Consider the following 27,745-nt stretch of genomic DNA (forward strand, 5'->3'; position numbering starts at 1 on the left):
GTCAGTCCTAATGAATTCAATGGGGTTTACTCTAGGTACATGGGATTAGCATTGCTTTACTCCCAGAAAAGCAAGTATTGGATTAAATACTTTCATATTGCCAAGGTTTTCAAAGCACTGCCCTCTCCAACAGCCCAGGGTCTGACTCTTGCACACAAGAGAAAAAAAACTTTAAGCCATATTCTTACTTACTCAAACAAACTGAACATCTCAAAACCACCATTTTCTGACCTTGCAATGAAGTCTAGGCACTGCCTGGGTCAACAAATCACAACCCTGGCTGCACTTATTGGCTACAATCCTGAAAGGGCGGGGTTAGAGCCAGAGCTTGGGAAATTTATTTATTTTTTGAACTACAACTCCCATCAGCCCAATCCAGTGGCCACACTGGCTTGGGCTGATGGGAGTTGTATTTTTAAAAAAGTAACTTTTCCAAGCTCTGCTAGGAGCTGCTATAACAGGTCCATCAAATAGATTAACAGTCGCGGGGGGCAGCTAATGTTTTGGTGTATATCTCAGGAACCAGACCGCCTAGAAACTTAATTTTTTTTAATTGAAGCTGAGAGTCCGGAAATTGTGGGTCAGCTGGAGAGCCCCAAAAACTGAAGTCTCAGGCCAAAAAATGGAGATCTGGCAACCCTAATCACACTGCTACTCACAATGTGTGAAGAAATCCATGGAGACCGATGCATCCAGTTTACCTTTGTCACCAGTATAATATACGTAGGCTACACCAGTAAGATACAAACAATAACTGGGTTTATTTCATAGGTTCTTTCACACAGTTCTCAGTTTTGAATCCATCTTGGAACCACACCATGAAAACACAGGCCTCAGACATGCTCAGACCCAACTTTTCTAAAAAAATCATTTTATATTTTTGGCCACTAGGTGGCAACCACATGAAGATATCTTATAAGTGTGTTTTGGACTCTTACCTAAGAGAAGGGTTCCCTGTGAGACTTGAATGCAATTTCTCTTCAAATCTGACAGGTGAGGGCTGACTACCTTTTCATAGGAGTCCTGAACCAAAATATTCTTTAGCTGAGTATTAGACACGAGGAAAACATTAGCAGGAATCATTTTCTCCCACCACTTTTCACAGTGGGTTGGTATTTGTATGTTTTCACTCAGCATGTTTAGAAAGGAACTGAGAGGCATGCAAATTCTTCAGGAGTTTCCTGGAAAGAACTTTATTTTGTATCAAAGCATTTTGAGTTTTTTTGTTATTGGTTGTTTTACTTGAAGTCCCTTAACTGCCCATGCCAAATAAATTCCATTTAAAACATACAATAGCAATATGATGCATTATCATCTAATTATCCTAATTATTGATACGAAATGCTATCGACGGCTACTAGCCATGATGGCAATGCTCTGCCTTCACATTTGGAGGCAGTGTGGTTCCAAATACCAGTTGCTGCAAACTGCAGGAGGGGAGAGTGCTCTTGTGCTTAGTCCTGCTTGTGGGCTTCACATGGGCATCTTGTTGGCCACTGTGAGAACAGGATGCAGGACTAGATGGGCCATTGGTCTGATCCAGCAGGCTCTTCTTATGATCAACAACAGCACAGTCCTATAATATCTACTTGAAAATAAGTCCCACTGATTTTAATGGGTTTTACTCCCAGATAAGTGGATATAGGACTGCAGCCTTACAGAGCAAATAGACTGGGTCAGAGGGGAACCAAAGGCAGAGGACCTGTAGCTTTCAAAGTCCTACCAAGCTTGCAGCAATAGGATGGAAGGGATGTAGGAATGGGATTTTTCTCCTTCTCCGTTTAACAATATCATTACTTTGTTTCCAGTGGGAGAAAGAAAGAAAAACATACACCAGCATGTGTTTTCCTTCATTTCAGGTGTGTTTTGTCAGAATGGGAAAACTGGATCTTTTGGATTCATGCTTCCCCCCATCCACCTCCAGTATGCCCTCCCCCTTTTACCTCTACTGGCACCTGCCATTGGTAAGGCAAGGGCCACAGAACTTTCTGCAGGGGTGGGAAGGTACCTTACAGCACTGGATCTCCTTTTCTGAAGGTAGACGTCTCTCTCTGTGCCCTCAGAGACGGAGATACAGAACACCTTTCAGTCCTGGGACACCTTCTCAGAGAACATAGGATTGCGTTCTCTCAGGCTCCTTTAATTTGTGTGGTCATAGAATCTAGCCTTGAGGCAATTTTATCTGGGGTACCAAATTGGAATCAAGCGATGGCAAAGGTTTGCCCACAGTTTCACATGTAAGGAAAATAAAGATGTAGTAAATTAAATGAATTATGATTATTAATATAAATGATTATGAATCCTATGCTGCCTTGTATGAATGGTGTTGAGGAAGTATTCATATGATGGTGGCACTGTTTACATATACATATGGTATACAGATATAATTTGTACTTACTGTATATTAGTTTTTGGATATAATTTTTTTTTACAACATCCCACAGTTCTGGAAAACTTCCAGAGCATGCGATAAATCCTTCTGTGTGTCTGAGATTTATTGGCAACAAATTTGCATAAATTTATCACAAACTATTGATTTTTGCATTCAAAGGTCAATTGGGTTTGCTTCTTAATTCAACAGTGTAGCTCTTGGGAAGAATAATGCAATTGCCCAAAGATACCAGCTATTCAATTAAAAAATAAACAGACAACTCAAACATATATCACAGTAGCAGAATGCTACCACATTTATGTGTTAGAAGAATGAATGCCACCTTCCCAAATGTTTGTTTAAAATATGGAATAAAGGAAGAGTGATATCACATAACACTGGTGCAAGTGCAGCAATTATTGTCTTTCAAGGGCCAGCCTACCCTTGATGCACAGCTGCATGTAGCTTTGCCCCAATGCATATTTGCTATTTTTTCAATGAAATGCAGTAGTAGGATGCTGCAATCCTTTTTCTTCTAGTAAAAGGCAATACAATCTAAAAAAAAGGGATCCTTTCTGACAAGGTTGAGCCACATACCCCTTTCCCTGCTGGCTGTTTTACTGATTGAGATCTGCCCCCAACTGTTTTTGATCCCATGTAAGAAAAATTATATCCCTTTTTTCCTGAAGGGGGAAAAGCAGTTTGGACCAGAGGAGAGAGCTGAGCACAAGATCCATATGAGGGAAAGGGTTAAGCCCCTCTCCTCACCCATCAGTCCTCTATTCAAGATTGCATCATCCTATGGCTTATTTCATTCAATAAATGTTGGATTCAAGTTACATTCAACTACACATCATATATTGTTTCGTTTGGCCGACCCTGCATTTCATTGTGTACAGAGAAGTGATGCATTGCATTTGTCTATTGCATTTGACATAGTTAAAGCCTTTGGTGTCTTGTTGATAGACACATACTCAAAAAGAGACAAAAGTGCAGGCAATAGGCTGGCAGATGTAGATTGATTGGGTAACCATACTGTAGAGAGAGATGACAGATACAGTAGGGAATGAGACAACTACCAAGACAGTGAGGATTTATTACACCCTTTGCTTTTTATTAACTTTTTTCATTACAGTGGTCAGAGCAACAAATTGGGTTTTAATCTTCCTACATATTTGTGGTCATCAAAAGTTTTTTCCAAAGGTTTTAAAAATGTGTAAAACATTGCCCCTCTAACCTGTGCCTTTCATACTCAATGTATTGTAAGAAGATGAATTGCTCTGAAGTGCTTCAACATCTAGCCCTTGGTATCCGTGCTGGCCAAAGGCATTTTGGTGCCTAAGCAAATGGTGCCCCTCCCCACCACTAAATCGAGGTGTATCATGCCCAAGGCCAGTCAAGTTATTTTGGCAGCTGAAAATCCCACAAGCACTTCCCCCCACAACAAAAATAAATCAAATAACAAACACTTTGTCATCTTTTCATGATTCCCAAGATCTGCTGCCTGAGGTAAACGCCTCACTCTGCCCAATGGAAGGGGCAGCCCTGCTTGTGTGTTTGTGTGTGCTAATTTGCAACTATCCCAGAAACTGAAATGGTTGAATCAAAGTTAAACTGAATGGAGGAGGGAGGGTAAATGAACTTGGGTGCTGCAGTTTTTCTTCCATTCCATTCCACTGCTTCTGTGGTGATCACCTTCACCATGCATGTAGATTTACCCCCAAAACTGAACTCAGTAATGAGCAAGGGTTCTTGGAGAAGAGATCATGGATGCTTTGCTCCTCCTCCTCTAGCCAAACCATAGCTTAGATCACAGCATTGCAGCAGTACAACAGTATTGGATGATGATGACTAAAGCAGCCATGATCTCCTCTCTAGGAGTCCTCACACTTGTGCATTCACATTAAACCATGGTTTAGCTTAGCATTACATGCTACCTGAGCCATTGTATAGGCATTTTACTGAAGTCTCTGACAGGATTAAGCTCTGTCGTCGTCTTTTTGTGTGTGTCTTTCTCACAATTTCCCACAAGATGAACCAGGGCATCTTCCCATCTTCTTCACCAGTAATGCATGAAATTTCAGCATTGCGTAAACCACCTAAGGGAAAAGGTTAAGTTTGTTACATTTAAGGAAACAGTGCTTTCAGCATGACTTCTTAATGCTGCTCTATGTATTCTGCTGCTGGAATACTCCACAGAGACATGGCATAATAGTTTAAAATTGGGTCCTCATTTGTTATACCTTCCTCTTTCAACATGCCTTTTAAGTAGAGACCTTATCCCAGTCTGCGTTTGGGTTGGAATTGCTTTTTAAGATGTTTTTAAAGGTTTTTTAAAAGATGTTTTAAAGATGTTTTGAAAGATATTTTGTTTTATTTTAAAATCTGTTTTAATGATGTTTTAAAGTGTTTTTAGTGTTTTTGTTTGCCATCCTGGGCTCCTACTGGAAGGAAGAATGGGACAATAATTTAATAAATAAACAAACAATATATTGTGGATGGAAATGGCTACTTCGAATAATCAAATATAGTGGACAGATTCTAGGAAGTAAACAAAATAGGGTTATAATAAAGTGAGCTTCAGGTGAGCTTCTAGGATCAAGGCGTCTTACAGCACAGTGCATTGGATATCTGTGTTATCAATACAACTATTTCTTTGTGAATGGCACCTATTAATATAATTATCACAGTCTGTAGTATTCTGCATGTCATTTCATTCATTCTGACCTCACTGTTTAGAATTTCATCCCTCACACACACACACACACACAGAGAGAGAGAGAGAGAGCTGGTGACAGGCATGACGGGGCCCTTGGGCACCAGCTTGCCCCGGGCCCTGGCACACGCATGCCCACACACATGCCCATCCCACCTACCTCTCCTTGAAGGGCCCCTTCTTAGCAGGGCCGGCTCCGAAGGGCGGCTAGGTGGGGCCCTGGCCGAGGGGCCCTGAGGGGCCCTGTCATGCGTCCTTCCCTGGCTCTCCCTGTCAGGTTCCTACCTGCTCGTGGTTACTGCCTGTCTCTAGGCACCACCAGGGACTCCACCAGTCCGGACTGCACTCTCTTATGGTTTACCTATCCGCTCTAGCACAGATCTCAACAGATCCCCCTGCTAGGCAACCACCAGTAACGTCCCAATACTAGTATTCCCAGAGACTCTGAATACTGGTATTGTTATTCTCTTCACCGCTGCCACCATTTGTTACAGTTCCCCTTCAGCCTTGGTCATTACCTTACCCTCCCTTCTAGTCTGTGAAACCCCAGCCAAGGATCAGGCCTTTGGTAAACCAAATTAAGTATTTATTAAAGATAACAAAGCTAACAAGATTAACAAGATTTCTTCTTAAGGCACATAAGCATATGGTTTTACTCAATACTAATCCGAACTCCACCTCCCTCCTGGTAAACAACTCTCTAAACCCCACCAAGCAATCCACTCTTTCTCTTCTCCCCCCCAGATTCCACCATTCACCACCTCACATTCCCTTTTATACATTCAGCCATTTTAAACACTCAGCCAATCATCTCACATTCTACTGCCCATTCACTCCCCCTCTTTCACTCCACTTACCATGTATCTTCTAAAACAACAACACTTACCATATATACATTAATATAGGAACATCACATTTCCCCCTCTTAAACAACAGCAGAGTATTATTCCTGTTCCAGGATTTATACGTCGCGTTAACAAATAAAAGTCTCTATGGGGAAAATGCCTTTCTTTGTTCCTCTGTCTGGTCACGTCACTGCAGTCCCAGCCACTTGCCTGGAAAGTCCATTGGCCAGTACATTGTCCTTGCCTTTTATGAACTGGAAGTCCACTTGATAGTCCTGTAGGGCCCAGGACCACCTCTGCAGCATAGTGTTATGGTTTTTCATAGTCTGCAACCACCCAGCGAGAGGAAACGATAAGCGGCGAACGATAAGTGGCCTGCTCCACGAGCTAGAGGGAGCCCCAGCTGATGAAGCGTCAAGGCCCCAGCTGACAAAGCGTCAAGGCGAGTTAAGCAGCAGAGCAAAAAGAGGGTAAGTAGCTCCCATTTATTTCATTATTAAATTGAAGTAAAACAGCTCAGAGCAATAACTAATAAGGGCAGCCCAAGGTCACCCTGAGCTAGGAGCCAAATCCTGAAAGAACCTATATCTTAGGAGACAGATCCTAGGAGAAGGAAGCCCATAGAAAGCTAGTTTTGAACACCACCCTAGCAGGAAAGCTTCAGGGGACACTGTAAACAAGGCTAAATTCCAGTCAGAGAGAAGGGGGAAAAGGAAACTCCACCAACACATACAGGGAGAGAGTCAGCTCAGTCCTTGCTAAAAAGGGCAGCTTCAGCCTTCCTGAAACACAACCACAAGCTCTGTTTCCCTAGGTTAAAGATAAGTCAGGCTGTTCTAGGTGGGAAAACAACAAATACAAAAGACTTGCCTGGAAGGCGCAGCCCCTTGATTAGATTAAAAGCAGCCAAAAGCTTAAACAGCCCCGCCCCTCGCTCAGGAAGGAAGGAAGCCTGAGAGAATACTAAAGAGTTAAGCCCCAGCTGATAGCCATCAGCCTCAAGTAACACATCATTGGCTGGCAGCAGTAGCTGGGAGGAACCAGCCACACATATAAAGTCAGAGCACCCTAGTGAGGGAGCCTGCTCCACGAGCTAGAGGGAGCCCCAGCTGATGAAGTGTCAAGGCGAGTTAGGCAGCAGGGCGAGTTAGGCAGCAGGGCGAGTTAGGCAGCAGGGCGAGTTAGGCAGCAGGGCGAGTTAGGCAGCAGGGCGAGTTAGGCAGCAGGGCGAGTTAGGCAGCAGGGCGAGTTAGGCAGCAGGGCGAGTTAGGCAGCAGGGCGAGTTAGGCAGCAGGGCGAGTTAGGCAGCAGGGCGAGTTAGGCAGCAGGGCGAGTTAGGCAGCAGGGCGAGTTAGGCAGCAGGGCGAGTTAGGCAGCAGGGCGAGGAGGCCAGGGCCCCCCACTCTGCCCGTCTGTTCCCTGACCTCAACTAAACCGCAGTCTCCAACCCATTGACGTAATAAACCTTAAACAAAACTATGCAGGTGAGAAGCCAGCAGGGGTGTGGGGGCTTTCCAGTGTTTTGAACTGCCTGCAGCATGTACGACTATCTGCCTGTTGGACAGAAGTCGTGGGTGTGCTCTCGGTGCAATGAGCTCCTGGCTCTCCGGGAACGACTTCATTTCCTTGAGGCCAAGGTGGCGGACCTGGAAAAGCTGAAAGAGGCAGAGAGGTGTGTGGAGGAGGCCTTCAGGGACGATATAGCTGTGTCCCACTCCAACGGTGATAGCTCTCCTGCTATCATGGACAACGATGGTCTCGGGGAAGGAGAGCATCCAGCTGAGGAAGAGGGAAACGATCCCTTAGAAGGGACCCATTCCTTGGGGGATGAGCAGCTATCCTCTCGTGCTGAGGATATATCTCCAGGGGGTGGAGGGATCCTTGTAGTGGGTGATTCGATCATTAGGAACATAGACAGTGGGGTGTGTGATGGGCGTGTAGACCGCAAGGTGTTTTGCCTGCCTGGTGCGAAGGTTGCGGATATCGCCCGTCGTTTAGATAGTTTGGTAGACAGTGCTGGGAAGGAGTCAGTGGTCGTGGTGCACGTTGGCACCAACGACATGGGGAAATGCAGCCGTGAGGTCCTGGAAGCAAAATTTAGGTTGCTAGGTAGGATGCTGAAAGCCAGGACCTCCAAGGTGGCTTTCTCTGAAATGCTACCAGTTCCACACATAGGACCAGCCAGACAGGCCCAGCTTCGCAGTCTCAATGCGTGGATGAGACGATGGTGTCGGGTGGAAGGGTTCGGATTTGTTAGGCACTGGGGAACATTTTGGGACAAGCCGGGCCTGTACAAAAGGGACGGGCTCCACTTGAACCAGAATGGAACCAGACTGCTGGCACTTAAAATTAAAAAGGTAGCAGAGCAGCTTTTAAACTGACTGAGGGGGGAAACCCGACAGGAGCTGAGAAAGGTCCGGTTCGGAATAAACCTCCCCCCTGGGATAAAAACCAAAGAAATGATGAAATGTTAAAAGGGGTACGCCTAGAAGTAGGCATTGTGAGAGCAGGGGCACAGGATATAAATTCAGAAGAGCAAAATTACCACAGGCCTAACCACAAGTGCCAAAGACACTTGAAGAGAGACACTGCTTACAAGTGCCTGTACGCTAATGCTAGGAGCCTCCGAACCAAGATGGGAGAACTGGAGTGCTTGGTCTTAGAGAAGAGCATTGATATAGTGAGCATAACCGAGACCTGGTGGAATGGAGAAAACCAGTGGGATACGGTTATCCCTGGATATAAACTATATCGGAAGGACAGGGAAGGACGTATTGGTGGCGGAGTCGCTCTATACGTGAAAGAAGGCATTGAATCCAGCAAGCTCGAAACCCCAAAAGAGGCAGACTCCTCCACAGAATCGTTGTGGGTGGTGATACCGTGCCCCAGGAGGGACTTAATACTGGGAACGATCTATCGTCCCCCTGATCAAAATGCTCAGGGAGACCTGGAGATGAGATATGAAATTGAGGAAGCATCCAAACTAGGAAATGTGGTAGTAATGGGTGACTTCAACTACCCGGACATAGACTGGCCGCATATGTGTTCCAGTCATGACAAAGAAGCAAAGTTTCTAGATATTCTAAATGACTATTCCCTAGACCAGTCGGTCATGGAACCGACCAGAGGGACGGCAACCCTGGACTTAATCCTCAGTGGGGACCGGGACCTGGTGCGAGATGTAAGTGTTGTTGAACCGATTGGGAGCAGTGACCACAGTGCTACTAAATTAAACATACATGTAACTGGCCAATTGCCAAGGAAATCCAACACGGTCACATTTGACTTCAAAAGAGGAAACTTCACAAAAATGAGGGGATTGGTAAAAAGAAAGCTGAAAAACAAAGTCCAGAGGGTCACATCACTCGAAAATGCTTGGAAGTTGTTTAAAAACACTATATTAGAAGCTCAACTGGAGTGCATACCGCAGATCAGAAAAGGAACCGCCAGGGCCAAGAAGATGCCAGCATGGTTAACGAGCAAAGTCAAGGAAGCTCTTAGAGGCAAAAAGTCTTCCTTCAGAAAATGGAAGTCTTGTCCGAATGAAGAAAATAAAAAAGAACACAAACTCTGGCAAAAGAAATGCAAGAAGACAATAAGGGATGCTAAAAAAGAATTTGAGGAGCACATTGCTAAGAACATAAAAACCAACAACAAAAAAATCTATAAATACATTCAAAGCAGGAGACCATCTAGGGAGACAATTGGACCCTTGATGAGAAGGGAGTCAAAGGTGTCCTAAAGAACGATAAGGAGATTGCAGAGAAGCTAAATGAATTCTTTGCATCTGTCTTCACAGTGGAAGATATAGGGCAGATCCCTGAACCTGAACTAACATTTGCAGGAAGGGATTCTGAGGAACTAAGACAAATAGTGGTAACGAGAGAGGAAGTTCTAAGCTTAATGGACAATATAAAAACTGACAAATCACCGGGCCCGGATGGCATCCACCCGAGAGTTCTCAAAGAACTCAAAGGTGAAATTGCTGATCTGCTAAGTAAAATATGTAACTTGTCCCTCGGGTCCTCCTCCGTGCCTGAGGACTGGAAAGTGGCAAATGTAACGCCAATCTTCAAAAAGGGATCCAGAGGGGATCCCGGAAATTACAGGCCAGTTAGCTTAACTTCTGTCCCTGGAAAACTGGTAGAAAGTATTATTAAAGCTAGATTAACTAAGCACATAGAAGAACAAGCCTTGCTGAAGCAGAGCCAGCATGTCTTCTGCAAGGGAAAGTCCTGTCTCAGTAACCTATTAGAATTCTTTGAGAGTGTCAACAAGCATATAGATAGAGGTGATCCAGTGGACATAGTGTACTTAGACTTTCAAAAAGCGTTTGACAAGGTACCTCACCAAAGGCTTCTGAGGAAGCTTAGCAGTCATGGAATAAGAGGAGAGGTCCTCTTGTGGATAAGGAATTGGTTAAGAAGCAGAAAGCAGAGAGTAGGAATAAACGGACAGTTCTCCCAATGGAGGGCTGTAGAAAGTGGAGTTCCTCAAGGATCGGTATTGGGACCTGTACTTTTCAACTTGTTCATTAATGACCTAGAATTAGGAGTGAGCAGTGAAGTGGCCAAGTTTGCTGACGACACTAAATTGTTCAGGGTTGTTAAAACAAAAAGGGATTGCGAAGAGCTCCAAAAAGACCTCTCCAAACTGAGTGAATGGGTGGAAAAATGGCAAATGCAATTCAATATAAACAAGTGTAAAATTATGCATATTGGAGCAAAAAATCTGAATTTCACATATACGCTCATGGGGTCTGAACTGGCGGTGACCGACCAGGAGAGAGACCTCGGGGTTGTAGTGGACAGCACGATGAAAATGTCGACCCAGTGTGCGGCAGCTGTGAAAAAGGCAAATTCCATGCTAGCGATAATTAGGAAAGGTATTGAAAATAAAACAGCCGATATCATCATGCCATTGTATAAATCTATGGTGCGGCCGCATTTGGAATACTGTGTACAGTTCTGGTCGCCTCATCTCAAAAAGGATATTCTAGAGTTGGAAAAGGTTCAGAAGAGGGCAACCAGAATGATCAAGGGGATGGAGCGACTCCCTTACGAGGAAAGGTTGCAGCATTTGGGGCTTTTTAGTTTAGAGAAAAGGCGGGTCAGAGGAGACATGATAGAAGTGTATAAAATTATGCATGGCATTGAGAAAGTGGATAGAGAAAAGTTCTTCTCCCTCTCTCATAATACTAGAACTCGTGGACATTCAAAGAAGCTGAATGTTGGAAGATTCAGGACAGACAAAAGGAAGTACTTCTTTACTCAGCGCATAGTTAAACTATGGAATTTGCTCCCACAAGATGCAGTAATGGCCACCAGCTTGGATGGCTTTAAAAGAAGATTAGACAAATTCATGGAGGACAGGGCTATCAATGGCTACTAGCCATGACGGCTGTGCTGTGCCACCCTAGTCAGAGGCAGCATGCTTCTGAAAACCAGTTGCCGGAAGCCTCAGGAGGGGAGAGTGTTCTTGCACCCGGGTCGTGCTTGCGGGCTTCCCCCAGGCACCTGGTTGGCCACTGTGAGAACAGGATGCTGGACTAGATGGGCCACTGGCCTGATCCAGCAGGCTTTTCTTATGTTCTTATGTTCTTATAACAAGGCCCGATGATCCGTAGTCATTGTGAATCTTCATCCCCACACGTATGGGCGCAACTTTTTCAGTCCCCACACGACCGCTAGGCACTCCTTCTGGACCGACGAATAGTTTTTCTCCCTCGGCGTCAGCTTGCGACTCAGGTACGCCACTGGATGTCTGGTGCCTTCTCTCTCCTGCAGCAAGACGACTCCCAGCGCGAGGTCCGACGCATCTGTAGTCACGATGAATGGTTTCTCATAGTCTGGTGCTATTAATATGGGTCCTTGGCACAAGGCTTGCTTCAGTAGATCAAAAGCCTTCTGACATTCATCCGTCCATACCACACGCTCAGAACACTTCTTTGTTAATTCATGCAAGGGGGTTGCTATTTCCCCAAAATGTCTCACAAACTTCCTATAAAATCCAGCCACACCCAGAAATGCCCTTACTTGTTTTTTGGTTAAGGGGATCGGCCACGCTTGTATTGCCTCCACCTTGCTCCATAAGGGGGTGATTTTCTCACTCCCCACCTTATGTCCTAAATAGATTACTTCCTTTAGTCCAAACTGGCATTTCTTAGCTTTTATTGTGAGGCCTGCTTTTCTTAAGGCCTCCAATACTGTTGTCAGGTGTTGGACATGCTCAGGCACCGACTTGCTAAAAATGGCTACGTCATCGATATAGGCCACTGCAAAATCTGACATGCCTCGCAACACAGTATTGATTAGCCTCTGAAATGAACTTGGTGAGTTCCTTAGTCCCATGGGTAAGGTCACAAACTCATATAACCCATCTGGTGTTCTGAAGGCAGTTTTGGCTCTGGATTGTTCGTCTAGTTCCATTTGCCAAAATCCTTTACAGAGATCTAGTGTAGAGATAATGGTTGCTGCCCCCAATAACTCTAACATTGCATCTACCCTAGGCATAGGATACGCATCTGGGACAGTAATTTTATTGATTAGCCGATAATCAATGCAAAACCTGGTCGTTCCATCTTTTTTCGGAACCAGGACAATACTTGAGGCCCAGGTACTGATGGATTCCCTGATCACTCCTAATTCCAGCATATCTTCCACCTCCTTTTTGATCTCATTCAAAACTTTCCCATTCACACGGTACGGAACAGATCAGATTGGGGCATGATCTCCAGTATCAATGGAATGTATAACTATACTGGTTCGGCCAGGTTTGTTGCTAAAGAGATTCCTATAGGTTTTCAAAATTCTCAGAATCTCTTCTTTTACTTCCTCCTTCACCTCCTCTGACCATTCCACTTGATCTACCCCTCCTTTGTCTTTGCTTTCCTGTACCAAATCTGGAAGTTCAGGCCCACTTCCCTCAGGGAATAAGGTAACTTGCAACACCTTTGCATCCCTGGTATGGTAAGGCTTTAACATATTTACATGAACCACTTTGTTTTTGTTTAATTGGTCTGTGGTGATTACATATGTCACTGTGTCAAGCCTTTCTCTGATGGTATATGGTCCTTCCCAGTTAGCCTGTAATTTGTCATGTTTCCTGGGTATGAACGCCATAACCATATCTCCCACGTCATACACACGTTCTCTGGCTGTTCTGTCATACCAGTAACTTTGCTTCTCCTGTGCATGACTCAAATTCTCTTTCACTACTTCCATCATTGATGTTAATTTATTGCGGAATTCCAATACAAAATCTACTACAGAAGTTTTGTACTCTCCCACAGTTCCCATGAATTTTTTAGCAGTTCCAAAGGTCCCCTCACTTTTCTAGTAAACATTAGTTCAAAGGGTGAGAAGCCTGTTGACTCCTGAGGGACTTCTCTGTATGCAAATAAGAAGCATCCCAACCGTTCATCCCAGTCTTGTGGGTGATCTTGAACATAGCTTCTTATCATGCCCTTCAAAACTCCATTGAATCTCTCAGTTAGCCCATTAGTGGCGGGATGGTAAGTAGTGGTCTTTAGATGTTTTAGACCACAACATTTCCACATACATTGCATCACTTCTCCCATGAATACACTGCCTTGATCTGTCAGCACTTCATGAGGGAAACCCAGCCTCATAACGATTTTTAATAAAGCCTCTGCCACTACAGGGGCTTCTACAGATCTCAGTGCTTCTGCGTCTGGGTACCTGGTGGCAAAATCCACCACCACCACTAGATATTTCTTGCCATGCCTTGTGGGTTTGGAAAAAGTGCCCACCAAATCTATTCCCACTCTATAAAAGGGTTGTCCAATTATAGGAAGGGGCTTTAAGGGTGCCTTGGTCTTTACTCCACTCTTTCCCACCTTTTGGCATATTCCACAAGATAGACAATGTTGTTTTACATCCTTGGAGATATTTGGCCAATAATAATGTGCAGCCAATCTCCTCTTGGTTTTTTTTATTCCCAGATGTCCTGCACATGGGAAATCGTGGGCTACCTCTAGCAATCTGGTTCTGTATTTGCTAGGTACTATCAATTGCTTCACTGGTTCACATTCATCCTTTCTCTCAGCAGGCATCCACAGTCTATATAAAATCCCATTCTCACACACAACTTGATTCCTCAGTTTGTCAGTGAAAGGAATCTGTTGGGTCAGCGCTTGTTCCTTTATCTGCTTCAGACTTATATCTTTATGCAGCTCTTCCCTGAATTGATCTGCTTCTTCCCCAGAGACCACTTGATACAGTTTGTCTTCTTCAGCAGGCCTGCTAGTGGTTGCTATGGTGACCTGAGGCTGGTTAACAGATTCCACCCTGTTTGTTTCAGCCCCCCTTAATATGGCTTCTTTTTCTCTGCCAATTTGCTGTCTGGTCACTACATATATTTTCCCCTGTGCCCCCATAACATCTCTTCCCAGTATTACTGGTTCTTGTTGCTGGGCATTAATACCAACTTTATATTGGCCCTTTCGGCCTCTCCATTCCATTTTCACCAGGGCCACAGGCAAACTCTCTGGTTGACCCCTCACTCCTTGGATAGTCACTGTTTCCTGAGGTAATATTTCTTCAGATTTTATTAAATCTGGCCTCAGTAACATCTGAGCGGCACCAGTGTCAAGCAATGCCCAATAAGTTGCCCCTTGTACACTCACTTCCTCTCTCAGACTTGAATCCAGGTCTGTTACTTCTGTCCAGTTTATCTGGCAAAACTGAACGTTTTTCGCTGCTTCTAAAGCCTTGGGCTCTGTTTTCACTGCCCTTGTCTGAGCAGGATTACTAATGGGGTTGGCAACCTCACATTGAAAACGTAGGTGCCCCGGTCTACCACATTTGTAGCATAATTTCTCCTCACTCTTAGGGTACACAGATCCACTCTGGGGTGTCCTGTGCCCTTCAGATTTTAATGGAGGACTCACTCGCTGTGGTACCACATCCCTTCTGCCAGCACTATATGGTCTGGGTTTAAACTCTCTTGATGTTTTCCCCACCCAGCCAGTTCTATTGGAGGCAAAGTGATCCGCCATCTCTGCGGCCTCCTGCACAGATGTAGGGGAACGGTCTTTGACCAGGAGCCTTATTTCTGGTGGTAACTGATGGTATAATTGATCCAGTATCATGAGGCTTTTCACCTCTTCCACTGACTGAGCTTTGGCACTACTCATCCACTTTCCAAATATATCCATCAACTTTGCTCCCAGTTCCACAAAAGACCTCCCTGTCTGTATCTGGCAGTTTCTGAAAAGCTTTCTAAAATGATCAGGCCCCAGTCTGAATCTTTTAAACACTGCTTCTTTGAATTCAGCATAGGTGACGGGCCTGTCTGAGGGGAAATATTGGTATACCTCAGCCAATTCCCCTTTAATCAGGTTTGATAAATACTGCATGTATTTATCTTCAGGTAGCCCCCACAACTGAGCTGCTTTTTCAAAGGTGCTGAGGTAAATTTGAGGATCTTGACCAGGCTCATAGACAGCAAAGTCCTTTGGAGTAATTTTTATTTTTGCTCCATCTCTCTCTTTCCTTGTCTCCTCAGAGTGAAATTTCTCTCTATCAAATTTTAACTTTTCTACTTGTAATTCAGCATCCAATGCTCGTTGCTTCTCCCTCTCCTCAAACCCCAATCACATTCTCTCAATTTCCAACTCCCTCTGTTTTTCCTTCTCTGCACCTTCCATCCTCAATCTCTCAGCTTCCATCTTCAATCTCTCAGCTTCCAACTCCCTCTGCTTGTCTTTTTCCTCAGCCTCCCATCTTAACTTCTCTCTCAAGTACTCTATATAAGCGGGATTGCTTAAATATCCTTCTGGGGTCTCTTCCCTGACAGGTTGTTTTTGCTGGGCAGTAGCAAATCCTATAAGTGCTACCCTCAATTCATCTACCCCTTTACCCTCGTGAGGTAAATTGAATGTTATGCACTTCTCCACCAGCTCCTCTCTTTTCATTTTTATGTATTCAGCCATGGTGTTTGAGTTCACTCACTCTTTGCCACACACTCTTTGCCAGTCACTCTCACAAGAAATCTTGTTTTGTTATTTCTGTTTGCCACACCACTGTTCTGGATTCTCTAGTATTCGTATCTGGATTCTCTGTTGTTCGTATCCCACCGCTACCACCACATGTGACGCGTCCTTCCCTGGCTCTCCCTGTCAGGTTCCTACCTGCTCGTGGTTACTGCCTGTCTCTAGGCACCACCAGGGACTCCACCAGTCCGGACCGCACTCTCTTATGGTTTACCTATCCGCTCTAGCACAGATCTCAACAGATCCCCCTGCTAGGCAACCACCAGTAACGTCCCAATACTAGTATTCCCAGAGACTCTGAATACTGGTATTGTTATTCTCTTCACCGCTGCCACCATTTGTTACAGTTCCCCTTCAGCCTTGGTCATTACCTTACCCTCCCTTCTGGTCTGTGAAACCCCAGCCAAGGATCAGGCCTTTGGTAAACCAAATTAAGTATTTATTAAAGATAACAAAGCTAACAAGATTAACAAGATTTCTTCTTAAGGCACATAAGCATATGGTTTTACTCAATACTAATCCGAACTCCACCTCCCTCCTGGTAAACAACTCTCTAAACCCCACCAAGCAATCCACTCTTTCTCTTCTCCCCCCCAGATTCCACCATTCACCACCTCACATTCCCTTTTATACATTCAGCCATTTTAAACACTCAGCCAATCATCTCACATTCTACTGCCCATTCACTCCCCCTCTTTCACTCCACTTACCATGTATCTTCTAAAACAACAACACTTACCATATATACATTAATATAGGAACATCACAGGCCCCTCCGCTCCCCTTCCACAATCCGCATCCCTGTCATGAGCCAAGATGGCGGAAGAGGCTTCAGCCCCTTAGGGAAACATCGACCACCATCTTGGTTAAGGGCAGTGCTGCACACGCAACCGCACAATAGCCAAGAAAGGTAGGTTGAAGCAAGGGAATGGCTGTGGATCCGAAGTTCTCGCCATGCGATCCTGCCATGAATCACAGAAGGGGAGCACCAGGGCCTGGGTCAGGCTTGTGCCCAAGGGCCCTGGCATGTCTGGGGCCGGCCCTGCTCCTTAGGGTGGATGGGTAGTGGTAGCTTCCACGATCCACACTGCAGATTGCAGGAGGGAGTTCCGAGGCACCCCTCCACTGCTACGCATGCGCATCCTGGCCATCAACCAAGATGGCAGTGGAGGCATCAGACCCTTAGAGAAACCTCAGCCACCATCTTGGTTGATGGCAGACTTGTGCCCGCAGCATGACGGGCCCCTGCATGCCTGGATCGTCCCTGGCAACCAGCATTTACTTCAAGAGGTAAGCAGAGCCTGTTGCAGGTGGCAGTTATGGGTCTGCACGGCAGTGGGGGGTGCCTTAGAACTCCCTCCTGTGATCCACAGTGCAGATTATGGAAACTACCACTACCCAACCAACCAACCCACCCACCCTGAGGGACCCTCAGCCAGGGCCCGACCTGGCTGCCCTCTGGTGCTGGGCCTGCACACACACCCGCTATATATTGCAGCTCAGCTTCATGCATCTGATGAAATGGACTTTAGTTCGTGAAAGCTTATGCCAAAATAAATTTTATAGGGTGAAATCCAAGTCATATTTATGCCAGGCTGAGAAGAGTTGGATATGGTAGACCCCGGCTCAGCTGGCACGGTACCAGTTATGCCAAGCTCCACCAGCAGAAGCCCCTCACCCCAGCTTAGCCACAGCAGATCTGGGACTCTGCCAGCTCAGCCAGGAGTCTGCTGGGGAAGCACAGCCTGGCAGAACGGATGTTGGCGGAAGCAGGCAGAAAGCCCGAAAAAGGGCATTCTGGGGGTATGTTGGAGGAGGGGCCAAGGGGAGAGTTATGCAACATCCAGATCTAATTCAGAGTGATCCTGTGAGTCCCGATCCAGGTCAAAATGTCAAGAAAAAGGTTGGTCTAAGAAAATAATTCTCCTGGAAGTCAATGGGGAGCGCTTATTCACTGGTAGGAGTTATTTGTGAGAGCTGCCTTTGCCCCCCCATTCCTGTATGCACCTTGTGATACCCCTGTAAATGTTGTATAGTAATAAGTGACAGTTTTGTAGGGTAAATGTGGTAAGTAGAGAGAGTGGGAGGGAGGAGTATATGGGTTGGAATGTTGAGGAATGCTGAGGTGTGATTGGCTGAGTGTCCAGGTGGTTGAAGGTATAAATAAGAGAATGACAGTTGGGGAGGTGGTGGTTATTGTTGGTTCTGGGTTTTGGAGGGGTGGATTTGTGTTTAGGCGGGTGGTGAGGCAGGTGTTAGGACTAAGATATATAAAGAGAAAACTACTATATGTAACCACAAGCATGTTGACTGAACTTAAAGTAATCTCGCTTATTCCCTGTGTTATTAAATAAATAGTTTTGGTTTAACAACACGCCTGATCCTTGGCTGGGATATTACAGACCAGAAGGGTGGGCAGAGCAAATACAAGTGGTGGCAGGCCAGCTCCAGACATTCTTGGATGAGACTGATTATCTGGATCATTTCGGTTGGGTTTCAGGCCTGGTTTTGGCATGGAAACAGCCTTGGTTGCCCTGTATGATGACCTCTGTCAGGAGAGAGACAGGGGGAGTGTGACTCTGTTGATTCTCATTGATCTCTCAGTGGCTTTCGATACCATCGACCATGGTATCCTTCTGGGGAGACTGGCTGAGTTGGGAGTGGGAGGGACTGCATGGCGGTGGTTCTGCTCCTACTTGGCGGGTCGCCTCCAGAAGGTGGTGCTTGGGGAACATTGCTCGGCACCCTGGACTCTCCAGTATGGGGTTCCGCAGGGGTCAGTTCTGTCCCCCATGCTGTTCAACATCTACATGAAACCTTTGGGTGCGGTCATCTGGAGCTTTGGAGTGCGTTGCCATCAGTATGCTGATGACATGCAGCTCTATTTCTCCTTTTCATCTTCTTCAGGTGAGGCTGTCAATGTGCTGAACCGGTGCCTGGCTGTGACAATGGACTGCATGAGGGCTAATAAACTGAGGCTCAATCCAGACAAGACTGAGATTCTGCTAGTGGGTGGTTCTTCTGACTGGATGGTGGATGTCCAACCTGTCCTGGATGGGGTTGCACTCCCCCTGAAGGAGCAGGTTCATAGCTTGGGGGTTCTCCTAGAACCATCTCTATCACTTGAGGCTCAGGTAGCCTCGGTGGCACAGTGTGCCTTCTACCAACTACTGGTGGTGGCCCAGCTATGCCCCTACCTGGACAGGGATAACCTGGCTTCAGTTGTCCATGCTCTGATAACCTCCAAGTTAGATTACTGCAATGCACTCTACATGGGGCTGCCTTTGAAGATGGTTTGGAACTGCAGTTTTTGCAAAATGCAGCGGCCAGATTGGTAACAGGGACCAGATGGTTCAAACATATAAACATGATTCTGGCCCGCTTGCATTGTCTGCCTGTATGTTTCTGAGCTTGATTCAAGGTGCTGGTTTTAACCTAGAAAGCCTTACACGGCTTAGGACCACAATACCTTATGGAATGCCTCTCCTGACACGAAGCCACTCATACACTATGCTCAACATCCAAGGTCCTTCTCTGGGTGCCTATATATATAATACTGTAAATATGGTAATTGCAGGTTTATTAGAGTATATGCGGTAAGCAGACTGAGTGAGAGGAGGGAGTACATGGGTTGGAATGAGTGTTGTATTATGATTGGCTGAGCGCTTGAGTGTCTGAAGGTATAAATGAGAGGATGACAGTTGAGAGGGGGTTCGGCTGTTGGTTCGATTAGGCTGGTTAGTTGGTTTTGGGAGGCTTTTGTTGGGTGGATTGGATTAGGCGGTTAGTGAGGCAGGTTACTGACAACTAGAAACATAAAGAGTAACACATCTTATGAAACCACATGCTTGTTGACTATAACCTTTAAGTAATCTTGTTATTCCCTGTGTATATAAATATTTCTTGGTTTACCAGAATGTCTGATCCTTGGCTGGGTTTACACAGACCAGAAGGGTGGGCAGGGCATATACCAAAGTTGGGAAACAGTATCAGTGGTGGCAGTGGTGAAGAGATAGTGTAACATCATCAGGTATCCAGAGCAACCCAGGGCTGTAATCTTTACAGGCACAAAGATACAGGGGGGTTGAGGCCTGTAAGTGCACCCAGACACAAAGTAGCAATAAGCCAGGAGGAGACTAAGGCACAGTCTCAAGGCATTATTGTTTACAGGGAGTGTCTGGTGGTGCTGCCTAGCAGTGGGATCTTGTGAGATCTTTGCTAAAGCCTGTGAGAGAACTGTTTTGAGAGCAGGACCCTGAGGTAGGACTGTGACAAGGCAGTGACCACAGGCAGGATCCTAGCAGGTGGCACCTGAGGTGGGATCCTGACAGGAAGGGGCCTGACAAGTGGTGACAGTTGCAGTGGGATATGAACAAGACAGAGTCCCTAGAAAGTAGTGTGATTGCAAAGGGAATAACTAATAAAGATAACTTGTGAGTGTGTGGAAAAGTTTGTGAGTTCTGAGAAACATGGCTGAGTTCTTGAAAATGAAGAGAGAAGAGTTGGTGGAGAAATTTATAGCTTTTCATTTACCTCATGAGTGTAAAGGAATAGATGAATTGCGGGTAGCACTAATCACTTATACATCGGTCCAAACCCAAGAGCCTGTGAGAGAAGAGACCCCAGAAGGGTGCTCAAGTAATCCTGCCTATGTGGAGTATTTAAGAGAGAAGTTAAGATGGAAACATGAGGAAAAAGATAAGGATAGAGAGATTGAGATGGTGAAATTGAGAATGGAGGCTGAAAGGTTGGAATTAGAAAGGGAGAAGTTTCATTCTGAGGAGACAAGAAAAGAAAGGGATGAAGCAAAAATAAAAGTCACTCCAAAAGATGTGCTGTGTATGAGCCTGTACAGGATCCACAAATTTACCTTACAACATTTGAAAAGGCAGGTCAGATGTGGGGGTTACCTGAAGATATATATATGCAGTATTTATCAAACTTAATTAAAGGGGAATTGGCTGAGGTGTATCAATGTTTCCCCTCAGACAGGCCAGTGACATATGCTGAATTTAAGGAAGCAGTGTTCAAATGGTTTAGGTTGGGGCCTGATTATTTTAGAAAACTTTTCAGAAATTGCCAGATACAGACAGGGAGGTCTTTTGTGGAGTTGGGGGCAAAATTGATGGATATATTTGAGAAGTGGATGACGAGTGCGAAAGCTCAGTCTGTAGAAGAGGTGAAAAGCCTTATGATATTAGACCAGCTATACCATCAACTGCCACCAGAGATTTTAAAACAAGACCCAATACTAATGGCAAAAGGGATGTGGCACCACAAAGAGTAAACCCTCTAATAAAATCAGAAGGACACAGGACACCTCAAATTAGGTCTGTGTATCCTAAAACGGAGGAAAAAATCTGTTTCAAATGTGGTAGGCCAGGACATCTACGTTTTCAGCTACAAACCCCATCAGTAATCCTGTTCAAGGGAGAACAAATGAGCTGAGAGAAGGGGAAACTAAGAAAATACAATTCTGTCAAATAAGCTGGTCAAATGTGCAGGATTTTGACTCAAGCTTAAGAGAAGTGTGTGTGCAAGGGGTGAAATATTGGGCTTTGCTGGACACTGGTGCTGCTCAGACCTTGTTAAGGCCGGATCTGGTGAAAACTGAGGAAATTTTACCTCAGGAAAAACTAGGTGAAAAACTATACAAGGTGTGAGAGGTGAGCCAGAGAGCATTCCCATGGCCTTAGTAAAATTGAACTGGAGAGGAAAAGAGGAGACTTATAAAGTGGGTATCAATGCCCAACAGCATGAACCTGTAATTTTGGGCAGAGATGTAATGGGATCACAGGGACAGATTTATGTGGTGACAAGGCAACAGCTTGGCAAAGCTGCAGAAGCCATTTTGTCTGACGCTGAACAGAACAGGGTGGAACCTGTAACTGAGCCTGAGGTCACCATAGCAACCCCTAGTGAGCCTGGAGAGAATGAGACTTTGTTGCAAGTTATGAATGTTTATCCACTGCAGAGGCACAGCAGTTCAGGGATGAGTTGGGAAAATATGACAGTTTAAAAGCCATAAAGGAGCAAGCCCTACCACAAATAATTCCTTTTACACAGAGCCTGAGGGATCAAACTGTGGGAAAATGGGGTGGTGTATAGATTGTGGCTACCAAAAGGGAGAGATATAAGTTGTGAACCAGTCAAACAGTTAGTTGTGCCTAGCAAGTACAGATCACTAGAACCCCCAGTAGTGGCAGAGGCTGTGCTGAATATCTTTATGAGGCTGGATTTTCCACATGAGGTCCTGACTGATCAAGGCAGTGTGTTTATGGGGGAAGTTATGCAGTGCAAGTGGAAGTGTTGTGGGTTGAAACATCTGAAAACAACCACATATCATCCAGCTACCAATGGGTTAACAGAAAGATTTAATGGGGTGCTGAAAGGGATGATAAAAAGTTATGTACAAGATCACCCACAGGATTGGGATGCTTCTTATTTGCTTATTGGGAAGTTCCACAAGAATCAACTGGGTTCTCGCCTTTTGAATTAATGTATGCAAGGAAAGTGAGGGGTCCTTTGGAGTTGTTACAGAATTCGTGGGAAGGGTTCCTGGTGGAATATAAAACATCTGTGGTTGATTATGTGCTGGACTTCTGTAACAATGATGGAAGTGGTACAAAAGAATATGAGCCAAGCTCAACAAAAACAGAGCTATTGGTATGATAGGACAGCAAGAGAGCATGTCTATGAAGTGGGGGATATGGTCATGGCATTTATTCCCAGAAAACATGATAAACTGCTAGCCAGCTGGGAGGGACCATTTGTTGTTAGAGAGAAATTAGACACATTGACTTACGTCATAACATCAGACAAACTGAAAAAACACAAGGTAGTACATGTGAACATGTTAAAACCCTATCACACCAGAGATGCAAAGGTTTTACAAGTCACATTGTTCCCTGAAGGGAGTGGTCCTGATTTGCCAGACTTGGTGCAAGAGAGCAAGGCAGAGGGTGGTTTAGATCAGTTGGAGTGGTCAGAGGAGGTGGATGAGAAGGTCAAAGAGGAAATCCTGAGTGTTCTGAGCAAACACGAGGAACTCTTTAATACTAGACCTGGTAGAATCAGTGTTGCAAAACACACTATAGACACTGGCAACCATCCTCCAATAAGATCTACCCCCTATCATGTGAATGAAAGAGTGCTAGATGTGATCAGAAAGCAAGTGAGAGCATTCCTGGGTATGGAGGGGTTTTATAGAAGGTTCATCAAGAGGTTTGGAGAAATAGCAACCCCACTACATGAAACTAATGCAAGAGAAGCATGCTGAGAGAGTGATGTGGAGTGAAAGGTGTCAAAAAGCTTTTGACCAGTTAAGGCAAGCACTGTGCCAGAGTCCAGTGTTAATAGCCAGGCCTGGCCTCCAAGAGGCCTTCTGTATCTTTAAAAGTTGTGCAGGGGGAAGGGAGAATTGCAAGAACACCTGCCCTTGGCTGACTTTCTCTTCTCCTAAAGATACAGGATCAGTCTCAGGCCCTGAACCTGGCAACCCTAATTGCAAGACCAAACCCAGAGTAGGAGTCTGACACAGCTCCTGGCTGAGCTGATGTTCAGCTGCCCTGGCGGCTCCCAAATGGCAAATGGATGCCACAGAGCTTCCCTCCAGCTCATCTTCCACCTCCACCCCTTCCACCAGCTTTGAATGAGTTGGAATGCTGTATTAGTCTTTAAGGTCCCACAAGACTCTTTGCAGTTTTTGCTGCACACTATCCTGTACATATCTACTCAGAAATAAGTCCCATTGAGTTCCATGGGGCTTACTCTCAGGTAAATGAGTATAGGATTTCAGCTAATATAGCTACCCCTCTGAAAGCCTATGCCTATTTACTCAGAAGAAAGGACGGATGGATCTGTCAATTCCAGTTCTCTCAGTTTTGACTAATGTACATATTTTTGCAAGCAGTTCTCCTTATATAATGCTTTTTTCATGAATATGTTCATTTTTATGCACACTTTGCCCTAATGTATGCATTTTTGTAAACATTTGTTGGAGAACTGCATTACAACATTTGGATAAATGCAAATAAATGTCATAGGATGGTTGTGTTCTGGTTCTCACATTGTTTAGGAAAGTGTAAATTTCATTGATTCAGCTTTAAATGAAAACTGGGGGGGAAATCTCCCCCATCCCTACTCAGAACTCTTCTACTGTGCTCACTAGGACTTACTGTCAGGTAAATGGGCATCAGATTGCAACTTCAGTTTCTCAAAATGAGTCACCAGTATGCTTCCTCACTTTTCAAGGAAAAAGCATTAAATAATATTTGCTCTATAGAGCATATCCTGTCTGTTTTCTTCTGCCTAGTTGCTTTTGAAAAGCATACAGCCCATCCTGTTTGCTTATCCTGACTCTGCTTGCACTGTAAATGCTAGAGAGACACTAGGGAAGCTGGACCATGCATTTTTTTTCTTTCTTGCACAGTGAGGGCACATTGTAATTATACAGCCATGAGAGTGGAAACATCCAGTATAGCTTACATTCTGCCATGTCAAATTGAAAATACTCCCCATACCACTCTGCTGCTTCTCATAAGCTCATTTCAAAACAAAATCTTACAAAATGTAATAGTCCTGAACTCAGAAACACTTGCTTAACAACCCTCTAAGTACTCATGGTGATACACAAAACACTCAGAAAGAATCAAGAGTTCAAAGTGTAAAACAACAGGGAAAAATTTAGACCCGTTGGGACTTATTTCTGTCAGTGGTCTCATAATTTGTTGAAATTAATTACAAATCTGCCATGTTCACAGAATACCTGTAATCCTGTTACTGACCTTGCCCCATACTCTGACCTTCATCTTCTGAACTTTAAAAGTTTTTTAAATGACCGGTTGAATTGATTTTTAATTAATTTAAGAAATTGAATATTGGAGTCAATAAAGCAAGGGCATGCTCAGTAAGAATCAACTGTCAGTGTTCTAAAAGCCAGACTCACAGCAGTTTGGCTTGGATAATCAGAGGGTCATACTCACGCCAGACATGTATTCTACTTTAAACAGTCCTGGCTTTCCCCAAAGAATCCTGGGAAGTATAGTTTGTGAAGGGTGCTGAGAGTTGTTAGGAGACTCCTATTCCCCTGACAGAGAGTGGCCAGAGTGGTTTAACAGTCAGCCCCTCTTCAGGGGATTGTATCTTTGTGAGGGGAATAGGGTGTCTCCTAGCAACTCTGAGGAGGAGATTTCTGGGCAAACGCCCTGATAAGAGTTAGATAACTGAGAATGACTCCTATAAAAGGAGGAGAATGTGAACAGCAAGGAACCAGGACTTCTAAGCCTGGTCGAAGACATAACAGCTACTGTTTCCCAACCTTGGTATATGCCCTGCCCACCCTTTTGTTCTGTGTAAACCCAGCCAAGGATCAAGCATTTTGGTAAACCAAGAAATATTTATTATACAGCCACAAGAGTGTCTGTATACTATAGCGTTCCAAAGGTATCTAATAATGCCATTTCTTCAGAAGTAAAGCAGTTGTTACTATCCTGTGGCGGTTGGGATGGGGCAGGAAATAAAATCTGATCCATCGGTTCTGTATTAATGACTATGAGAGGTTGATTGGACAATGACATATCCCTCTGAGATCGTTTAAAAGTTTCAGAGTTAATAGGTTTTGCTATCAATGACATCGGTAAAGCTTTATTAACAAAATATCTGCTTACTCTAATATTTAAATCGGAAAGGGCAGATCTGGCCAAGAGCAACTTTTGGACAATCGAATAAGAAGAAAAATAGACTATAGCCCGGGCATTACATCCATTAAAATACAAATATTGTATCTGAACAACATCAGTTAGAGATAGCGTTGTTGGCGTGTGTGCGTTGTTGTGTGAAACAGCATACATTACATTGGAGTTAAGTTGAGCAAGAAACTTCTTCAGAGCATGTTAAGAGTCTTTATTGAAAGACATTAAGGCCAGAGGCTTAAGAGTAAATACATGTAGAGATTCTTCAGTCACCCCCCTTCTGGTACATCTCTCTCCATAGATATACACAAAAGACAGCCTCTCAGCTCAGAGGCATAATTCAGAAGAGAAGAACACATAGACTCTGTTAGAACTTTCCCAGTTGCTATCAGATGGCTACCATAGCAACGACCCTGGCAGTCTGTTCCCAGACAGAGCATAGACATAACTCCCCCTTAACCACAGTTACGTCTTCACACTTGCAGGCTTCATGGAAAACTACTAGAGACAGTAATGCCTACTGGTCACCAGCCCAACAGCCTCCCTTTTTTCCATTAAGACTGCAAAATACACATGAACTACATCTCCATAATACATAGTCATACAGTCATACATTTCTACAATACCTCTTGCAATACATTTCAGTACATTGCATTTTCAGTTCAGTACAGTTAAAAAGTATATCTCAGTACATAGCAGTACATTTCAGAAACTCTGTACATTTAGCTTAAAACGTTGTTCAATCAAACTTTGGTTCAACACATGTCAAATAAAGTGTCTCAGGATCCATGTCCACAACTTTATTCATTCCAGGACTTGTTATTAATCCCACAGTAAATCTGTCAGGCGGTTTGCCTAAATTCGCTCTCGTGGAGCGTCTTAAATGAACCAGAGCCTCGGCTCTCTCTGCCCCCCCATTTGTGCTTGTGCTTGGCACAACCTGCGCAGGAGCTTCCATTTCCTCAGCTTTTCGTTTCTTTGATCTGCATTTTCCAGAAATGAGCTCATTCAAAGCATCTCTGAGAGGTATTTGTGTACCTTCCACTTTAATGTCAACATCTGGCTGAAATTTCTGTGATCGTGTTCGTGTGTCATTTGTTCCTGCAAGAAGGACTGTCTCCCTTTGATCCCAAGGCTTTTCTGAGACTTTAATGCTTCTGCTCAGAATTAACTGCTGTGTTTCTGGACACCAAACTTTGAAATATGCATTCTCTTGTGCTCTAGGTGCACGTTTGCCACGTCTCTTACCCTGTGGCTTGTAAACTCGGCTGCGATGCACTCTTTCAGGCATCAGCCTGACTGCATTACATGAATACTGTGGCTGTGTGCTTTTAACAGCTGTCTTCTTACAGCTCTGGCGGTCATTCCCTTTCTGCCCCATTAAACTCAAGGCATCAGCACACTTCACACCCATGGACATTTTAAACTGTGAATCATCAAGGCTTCCCTGCATGCACACTTCATCTCCCCTCATTATAAAACATTGGTATTTGTGAAACAAAATTGAATAATTACAACTCACCAGTTTGCCCACTGATAAAATATTATGAGCCAAGTCCGGAACGAACAAACAGTCTGTCATAATGCCAAGCTTGTCAAATTTAATCAGACCTTTAGCTTTTACAGATTTCCGTGATCCATCAGCAAGTAAAACAAAGTCCTGCTCAACTGTAGACGTGTAAAACAGACTCCTGTCTTTGATTAATATATGGCTTGCCCCGCTGTCGACAATAAAGTTAATTTGTTCCAAGTCTTTAGACTTCTGTTTACAAACAAAGTTCACACTTCCTTGCTTCAAGCCTCCATTCCTGGAGTTTCGCTTGACTGGACAATCGCGCTGGAGATGTCCACGAGCCCCACTGGCAAAACAAGACTTCAGCCGCTGCTGCTCCCGCTTGTTTTCCTGTCTGCTTTCGGCAGCCTGCTCCGGTACGGCATATTTCTCCTCCTTGCTTCTGACAGCCTCCACCGGCTGGGTTCTCTGTGCCTCCTGCCTCCGCTGCCATTCCTGGGACAAATTCTGCAACGCGTCCCACATCTTTTTAGCCGACGGCCCATCTCTCACACACATCAGTTGAGAATCCGATAGAGCCAAGATTATAAACG

At 44.7% G+C, this 27,745-nt stretch overlaps 1 long non-coding RNA gene across 1 annotated transcript in view; it reads right to left on the reverse strand.

Annotated features, from left to right (window-relative positions):
- Window positions 1-3,477: 3,477 nt before the first annotated feature.
- LOC133382267 (uncharacterized) overlaps window positions 3,478-27,745 on the reverse strand; it is a 90,861-nt gene continuing 66,593 nt past the window's right edge. The window contains exon 4 of the long non-coding RNA XR_009761882.1: window positions 3,478-4,470. This is a non-coding gene — a long non-coding RNA (uncharacterized LOC133382267). The remainder of the gene's footprint in view (window positions 4,471-27,745) is intronic.

Source organism: Rhineura floridana, chromosome 3 (genome assembly GCF_030035675.1).
Source record: "Rhineura floridana isolate rRhiFlo1 chromosome 3, rRhiFlo1.hap2, whole genome shotgun sequence".
Lineage (NCBI taxonomy): Eukaryota > Metazoa > Chordata > Lepidosauria > Squamata > Rhineuridae > Rhineura > Rhineura floridana.